Source organism: Panthera leo, chromosome D4 (genome assembly GCF_018350215.1).
Source record: "Panthera leo isolate Ple1 chromosome D4, P.leo_Ple1_pat1.1, whole genome shotgun sequence".
NCBI classification, from domain to species: Eukaryota; Metazoa; Chordata; class Mammalia; order Carnivora; family Felidae; genus Panthera; species Panthera leo.
Window position 1 is genome coordinate 58791778 of NC_056691.1, and position 8905 is coordinate 58800682.

An 8905-nucleotide genomic window follows, 5' to 3' on the forward strand; every position below is an offset into this window, starting at 1 on the left:
TTTCCACCCTGTGACCCAAAGCACAGCATGACCTCTCGACTCCTCCCCTGCAGCCCTGCACTTGCTCCCCAGCATCCAGAAAGTGCCCGACCTCTCTCGCACATCTCCGCTAACGGACCGACAGCTACTTCCCAAGGCAGCGTAAGTCAGTGTGGAGAAACTTCTTTATTTTTACTGTGGCGAGGATACACAATGTAAAACATACCACTTCAGCCATCCATAAGTGCACGGTTTAGTGGCATTAACCACATTCACATTGTTGTGCAACGATCGCCACCATCCATCTCCAGAACATTTTTATCTTCCCAAACTGACCCTCCATTCCCATTTCCCCCTCCCCCAGCCCCTGGCAACCACCATTGACTTTCTGTCCCCACTAATGTGACTAGTCTAGGTATTTCACGTACTCCGAATCATACCATATGTGTCCTTTTGTGATTGGCTTATTTTACTTAGCGTGATGTCTTCAAGGTTCAGTCATGATAGAGCATGTGTCGGAATTTCTTTCCATTTTCAGGCTGGATAATATCCTGTTGTATGTGCCTACCACTTGTGGTTTGTTCATTTGCTGACAGCCAGTTGGCTCGTATTCCCCTTTTAGCTGCCGCGAATGATGTTGCTATGAGCATGGGTGCACAGTATCTCCTTGAGTTCCTGCTTTCAATCCTTTGAGGTATATACCCAGACATGGGATTGCTGGATCATATGGGAATTCTATGTTTGAGTTTTTGGGAAAGGCCCACACTGTTTCCCATAGCAGCTGCCCCATTTTTTGTCGAACAGCTCTGACCATGAGAAAACTCTTTTACGTTGTGCTGGACTCTCCGTGACTTGCTCCACTGGCTCTGGCTTTGCCCCTAAGGTCACGTGTCCTTCATCTGCCCACTATGCCCTGGTTGGCCCTGCTGGGCTCTCTCTGCTCTGGGCAGATTTCCCCCAGTTCCCACCCCCCCCCCCCCCCCAAGTTTGGCTCTCCCTGCAGACTTGCTCCCAGGGCCCCCCTCTCGCTGTCCCCTGCACAGAGACACATTTTCTCTCGAGAAGCACCCTCAGTTGGAAGCCTCCAGGCCACCCCATTGTAGAGAGAAGCAGTCTCAGAGCTGGGAATGAGCTGGCTGTGGCACTTGGAATGAAATTCAGGCCCAACTTAGCCCACCCCACCTTCTACCTGCTTCTCTCCAGATCACCTACCTACTTTCTCTCCCTTACTCCCCTCCAGTCACACAAGCCCTCTGTCTGCCCTCCTCCCAGCTCAGAGCCCGCCTCATACCCACCACCCAGGTCTCTGCTCAAATGACGCCTACTCGGGAAGACCTTCACCAACTACCTGGAATGATGTCCCCCCACCCGCACCCTGTCTCCTCACCCTGATTGACTTCCTTCCCCCAGCTCACCACTATCCTTAAGCACATAAATCCACCAGGGAAGGCCTTGGCTTGTTCATGACTGTATCCTGGTGCCTGGAATGGTGCCTGGCACAGGGGAGACACTCAATGGCAACTGTGGAATGAACTGATAATGTCAGGAACCAGTGTCTCCCCCCACACACACACACTCCTCCCCCCTCCCCCCCCCCCACCCCAGGCCCTGCTCCCTGCTCCTGGCCTGGGAGTCTGAGACCTCTGTGTGGCCCTGGACAAGACCCCTCCCCCTGGAGGCTCACTCTCCTCTGCTCTAAGGGACATGACCTTGGCCAAATCACCCTTGACACCTCTCCTTGCCTTTTTTTTTTTCATGTTTATTTATTTTTGAGAGTGAGAGAGACAGAGCACAAGTGGGGGAGGGGCAGAGAGAGAGGGAGACACAGAATCCGAAGCAGGCTCCAGGTTCTGAGCTGTCAGCACAGAGCCCGATGTGGGGCTCAAATCCAGGGACCCCAAGATCATGACCTGAGCCAAAGTCGGCTGCTTAACCTACTGAGCTACCCAGGCACCCCTCTCCTTGCTTTTCTGAGTCTCCTGAGTGCATCACTCCTGCTAACAAAGAAAGTAATCTGTGAAGAGAAGTACAAATATATCCTCCTAGAAAATTCTGAAAGCATTTTACCCATTTGAAGAGGTAACACAGATTTAAAATTTAAATTTTACTCTGCTCTGTCAGTTTACTGGATGAGACTGAAAGTTCCACTAATTCTCAAAAGTCTTTAAAATATCTAACTTCAGTTTTTGAAGGGACTAAGCCTATCTGTTCATGACTCCGGAAGGTTTCTGATTTCACTGTCCTGACACATTTTCATCTTATTAAGGCCACCCCAGTGGGATAGTGTGTGTGTAGTAGGAGGAGTTATATCATCATCAAGAACAACAATCAAGGGGCGCCTGGGTGGCTCAGTTGGTTGAGCGTCTGACTTCAGCTCAGGTCACGATCTTGCGGTCCGTGAGTTCGAGCCCCACGTCAGGCTCTGGGCCGATGGCCCAGAGCCTGGAGCCTGCTTCTGATTCTGTGTCTCCCTCTCTCTCTGCCCCTCCCCCGTTCATGCTCTGTCTCTCTGTCTCAAAAATAAATAAATTAAAAAAAAAAATTAAAAAAAAGAAAAAAAGAACAACAATCAAAAATGAAATAGAATAAAACAAAGTATACATTAGTGGTGAATAGTCGGTGACCACAGCTCCTCCAGGCACCCCTTGGTAAGGGCAGCTGCCCTAAGTGTGTTCTCACCTGGTGTGCTTTCAACGCCCATGGGGAGGGTGCCATGATGGTCTTTCTGCTGCAAAATACTAACGCCCCTCCAGACCCAGGACCGTGGACTGAAAGGGCAACACGGCTGTTGCAGAACATCCATTCAGGGGCTCAGCCCACAGCAGGCTAGGGCCCACGGTGGCGCAAGTGGAGAACTTGCTCTCCTGGCGGTGGGAGTGCAGGCTCGGCCCTGGGGGGCAGCGCCTACTTCGACTCTGCACCCTGAACGCCCCCAGCCCTGGTCCACAACCTTGCTGGGGGCTGAGCGCCCAATATAAGGAATACTGGACACAGTTCGGTAGGTGTGAGTTCAAGTTCTGTCTTTGTCACGTGTGGACGAGGCACGCCTTGACTCTCGTCCTCGCTTTCCCCATTTATAAACCAAGAGTGTTAGAACTGATCATCTCCAAATTTCTCTCTGTGTATGATTTTTCCTTTATTCTTGGCCTTGAAGCCCCTGGGATGGGAGTGGGGGAACCTAAAATCAACAGGGTCATGGGCCCTGTCCTCACGAACCTCAAAGTTTGGACAAAGAGATGAAATGTGGGTGTGAATGCCACAAAGTGGGAAGGAGACTAGTGTAGTCCAAGGAAGTGTTCTGGAAGCTCAGAATGGAGGGTCTTCTGCAGCTGATGAGACCAGAGCTGTTTTCTGCAGGAGGCAGGACCAGAGCTGAGCCTGTACTATTTGGGGGAGGTGCATATGCTGAGATGAGAGGAGAATCACTGCAGAGGAGGATGGGGTGGGAGACTGAGCATCCTTCGACGAGGCCAACAAAGGGTTCAGGAGGAAGTACAAAAGAGAAAATGAATGAAGTTTACTGGTGCTCTAGTACTGTGGAGCAGGAAGACAGTCATTTGGGCTTTGCTCATTTGTGAAGTCAAAGTGTGAAGAAAGGATCTTTTGGCCTTGTGTCATGAGCTGGTCTTTGGCTACAACAGGGCCTTGTTCCGATGGTGGCACGAATCATTGGGGTGTATCCTCCAAAAGAGAAGTTGATGGACCCATTGCTACCTCCAACATGAGTGCCTTGAGTGGGACCAGTCTGCACTTTATTTTATAAAAAGGCATTTTTATAAAACTAACATAAGACCAGAAAATTTGGAAAAGAGAAAAGAGGAAAAATGAAATCACCCCCATACATCCCTTAACACCACCCCTGAGATATTGGGTGTGTTTCAATTTAGAATTTCCCATACGTGGGTGTGGGCGTGTGCTTCTGCTGTGTATGTCACCTCCATATCACATGGTGGAGGTCATATTTCATGCACATTTTTATCCTGCTTTTTCCATGTGCTTCTCTGTCCCCTCTCAATAATACCTCTCTATCCATCAGCTACTGCTGAATAACAATCCAAGTCAAAATTCATGTTTAAAGTAAGATTTATGGGGCGCCTGGGTGGTTCAGTCGGTTAAGCGTCTGACTTCAACTCAGGTCATGATATCGCGATTTGTGGGTTCGAGCCCCGCGTCGGGCTCCGTGCTGACAGCTCGGAGCCTGGAGCCTGCTTCGGATTCCGTGTCTCCTTCTCTCTCTGCCCCTCCCCAACTTGTGCTCTGTCTCTCTCTGTCTATCAAAAATAAATAAACATAAAAATAAAAAACATTAAAAGAAGATTTATTATTGCTCTTGAGTCTAAGTTCAAATGAGCAGTTCCACTGGTCTGAGCAGGCTTGGTTAGTCTTGATTGAAATTGTTTATGGATCTGTGGCCAGCTGGTGGGTCAGCTCATGTCTGACGGCTGGCCAGCTATTGCCTGGGCAACAAGGGTGACTGCACCATGGATCTTATTCTCCATCACGTTCTGTTGGTCAAAGCAAATCTTGTGAGAGTTCACAGTCAGAGTGAGAGGAGCTACAAATTTCAGGGCCAAGGGCATGGGTATAAGGAAGCCAGTAATTGTAGCATCACTTAATGGCATCAATCTACCATGTTCCTAATTTTAATAGCTGCCATTTGTTATAGCAGTAGACTTTTTCATACCATTAAATGGGGATGTACCATATTTAATTTGTTTAGCACTTCCTATAATCATACCTAAGTGATCAGTGTGTTACAGCCTTAATCTTTGAAGTCAAGAAAAGTAGTGTTTCCCACCTTTAAGCAAAAACCCAAGGAAAACAAAACAAAATAAAACAAAAACAAAAACGTAGGTTATAAGGTACCTGGCTGGCTCAGTGGGAAGAGCATGGGACTCTTCATCTCGGGCTCATGAGTTCAAGCCCCACATTAGGTGCAGAAGTTACCACGGGGAGGGGACTAAAAAAAAAACAAAACAAAAAACCCTCCAGGTTAAATGAGAAGATGGAGCCCAACTGTTCCCCAGGCTCCTTAACAAGCAACACCACCTACAGTCCTTCAGTTCTTCCAGTTCTTCAATTGACCAAATTCAAATGTGTCTATTCTCAGAGCAAGTACTGGCTGTTGAAACCACTTGCGAGAGTCCTTTTCCATCCCTGGGCCCTGGTTTCCCATCTGTAAGACTAGAGGGTTGGACTAGAAGAGTGTTTGGAAAATGATGTCACTCGGTCTAAAAACCAAAAAGGTATCAGTGAGATCCTTCTTACATGTACTTTTCTTTTTTTTTTTTTAATTTTTTTTCAACGTTTTTTATTTATTTTTGGACAGAGAGAGACAGAGCATGAACGGGGGAGGGGCAGAGAGAGAGGGAGACACAGAATCGGAAACAGGCTCCAGGCTCCGAGCCATCAGCCCAGAGCCTGACGCGGGGCTCGAACTCACGGACCGCGAGATCGTGACCTGGCTGAAGTCGGACGCTTAACCGACTGCGCCACCCAGGCGCCCCATTACATGTACTTTTCAATAAACAAGAAATACACAAAGCACACCTGTATATCATTCTTCCTGCCCTGCAGTGACCCACCTTTAAGAAATGGTATGTACTGAGCAGAGGGGGCAGCAAGAGAGGTGCCAGCTGGCAGGTGTGAGGGTGATGTTAGATGTGTGTATCCAGGCCGGGCAGCCATCACAGGGCTGCTGCTGATTGCTGGTCTCTGTTCAGTGTCTTGTCTTGTAATCTCAACATGTATCTGTGACCTTGCTCCATGCTCATTGTCTGTAAAATGCACTATAAAATTTAATTCCTGCGGTTTGTGGCGGAGCAGAGGAGCTTTTAAAAGAAAGGTATGTGCATTCTAGCTCATGAGCTCTTTGTTATCATTTTTAAAGACTTTATTTTCTTGGAGAAGTTTTAGATTCGTTTTACTTTTAGATTCCACTTAGCAAAATTGAGAGGAAGGTACAGAGAGTTCCCATATACTCCCTTTCCAACAAGATGTACAGCCTCTCTCAGTATCAACACCCTGCACCCGAATGATACATTTTTAACCAAGGATGAGCCTCCACTGGCACATCATTATTACCTAAAGTCCACAGTTTACATTAGGGTTCGCTCTTGGTGTTGCACATTCTGTGCATTTGGACAAATGTATAATGACATGCATCTACCATTAGAGTATCATACAGAGTTATCTTCATTGCCTTAAAAATCCTCTGTGCTCCGCCTATTCATCCCTCCTGATCTGCCCCCCACCCCCACAACCACTCATCTCTCTACTGCCTCCAGAGTTCTGCCTTTACCACAATGTCATATTGTTGGAATCATACACTGGGTAGCTTTTTCAGATTGGCTTCTTTCACTTAGTGATATGCACCAAAGTTTCCTCCTTGTCTTGATAGCTAATTTCTTTTTAGTGCCGAACACTATACCATTGTCTGGATGCACCACAGTTTACTTATCCATTCACCCACTCAAGGACATCTGTCTGGGTGGCTTTCCGGTTTGGGCAATTCTGAACAAAGCTGCTATAGACATCCATGTGCAGCGTTTTGTGTGGACGTAGGTTTTCAACTCCTTTGGGTAAATACCAAGGAGCTCGAATGCAGGATTGTACGGTAAGAGTATGTTTAGATTTGCAAGCAACTGCCAAACTGTCTTCCAAAGGGGCTGCACCATTTTCCATTCCCACCAGCAGTGTATGAGGCTTCCTGTTACCACATCCTCACCAGCATTTGTTGTGGTCAGTGTTCCAGATTTGGGCCATTTTAATGGGTGTGTGGTGGTATCTTGTTGTTGTTGTTTTTTAATTTTTTTTTAACGTTTATTTTTGAGACAGAGAGAGACAGAGCATGAACAGGGGAGGGGCTGAGAGAGAGGGAGACACAGAATCTGAAACGGGCTCCGGGCTCTGAGCTGTCAGCACAGAGCCTGATGCGGGGCTCGAACTCACGGACCGTGAGATCATGACCTGAGCCGAAGTTGGACACTTAAATAACTGAGCCACCCAGGCGCCCCTCTTGTTGTTGTTTTAACTTGCATTTCCCTGATGACCTATGACGTGGAGCATCTTCCCATATGCTTATTTGCCATCTGTCTGTCTTCTTTGTTGAGGCGTCTGTGAAGGTCTTTGGGCCATTTTTTAATTGGATTGGTTTTTTTTTTTCCTTATTGTTAAGTTTAAAGATTTTAAAGAGTTCTTTGTATATTTTGGATACAAGTCCTTTATCAGATATGTCTTTTGCAAATCGTTTCTCCCAGTCAGTGGCTGGTCTTGTCGTTTTAAAGAGCTCCATGGATCAAATAAGTGGACTCCAAGCACCCTTTGAGCTCTAATGGCCTAGAGAAGAGGTGGGGAAGGGAGTGCCTACTTTCTCTTCCCCAGCTGGGTTCAGAGGTCAAGAGTCCTTGCAAACTGGAATGGGCAGGTTTGGAATGGAATGGTACCTCAAAGGCCACTGCTGGTGATGGCCTCATTCATGCATTGCAGAGGCTTTGGGGATAGAACTGGCAATGTCCTAGTTACAGACTTCTCCTGTCTAGTCTCCTGGAAGAGGTCTTTCTGACTCTTTGTAGTGGATGTGTGATTTTGTTTGCAAGTTTGCTTGGGAGAACCACTCCTCCCCACCTCCATGAGGCTGTCAGTCATGATGGCTCCATCCTCCAACCCTGGCCCCCTGAGGCAGATGATCTCAAGATCACTCTGCTGTGACTTCAGCACAGTGATCAGTTCAGGAGTGGGCATGTGACCTCAAGTAACCAATTAGAATCCTTTCCTGGGATTGTTCTATAGTCCCTGGGACAAAGCAGGAGGGAGGCAGTGGGGTTCCTCCAAGAGACTGGGAGAGAGAGAGACAAGGCCCTGCACCACCGTCTGAACCCCCACATCAAGTCTTGCCTGGTTGCACACAGACTTCTACTTTTGAGAGCCAGTGAATTCCTTGATAGTCTTGAGTGAGTTAGACATCTCTTACTTTCAGGCAAGAGTCTTTTAAAACCCACTCAGGTTTGTACTGTGTAACTGAAGAACTGCGTTCTTCAGCTGAATGTAGTAATGATGCTCAGTCATCACCTCCTCTCGGAAGCCCTCCTTGATTTCCCCAGGCAGTCAGTCACTCCCTCTTTAATACTTCCCAAGTATCTTGTAAAAAAGATACATTGTGGAGCTGATCCCTCTATATTGCAATTTTACATAATATACATCTGCCTGTCTTCGGCGTAGGGACTAGATCTGATTTATCTCTGTTTACTCAGTGACCCAACCAAGAAAGTGCTTAGGCATTTATTAAGTGAATTATATCCAAATCTCACTACAACAAACAACTGGAATATTGCATCTAGTTAAGAGAAAATTCCCCTTGTAACTCTCACAGAAAAGTACTGTAGATTAGGAGTTGACAAACTTTTCTGCGTAAAGAGCCAAATTGTAAATATTTTAGGCTTTGCAGGCCACATAGTCTGTCACAACCACTCAACTCTGCCGTTGTAGCACAAAAGTGCCACAGACAGTGTGTAAATGAATGAACTTGATTCTGTTTCAATAAAACTTTGTCTATAGACACTGTCATTTTATATAACATTTGTGTGTCACAAAATATTCTCCTTCTTTTGATTTTTTTCCAGTCATTTCAAAATGTGGGAAACCATTCTTAGCCCGCAAGCCATACAGAAATAAGTAGCTGGCAGGGTTTGGCCCAAGGCCTCACTTTGCCGATTCCTGGCGTAGCCCGTTCCTGGGCATCTCCATCCGCAGGGAACACTAGGAGAGAGTTGCGTCTCCCTGACCATGCGTCCTAGAGCTGGAATCGTGGTCACCTCCCCTCACTATGTAGACTGGAGATTTGGAGCAACCTCTGTGTGATTCCCAGGCTGACAGCATGCCAGGGCAAGAGGGGCCTCCGGTGACCAGACGGCACCACCTCCTTACT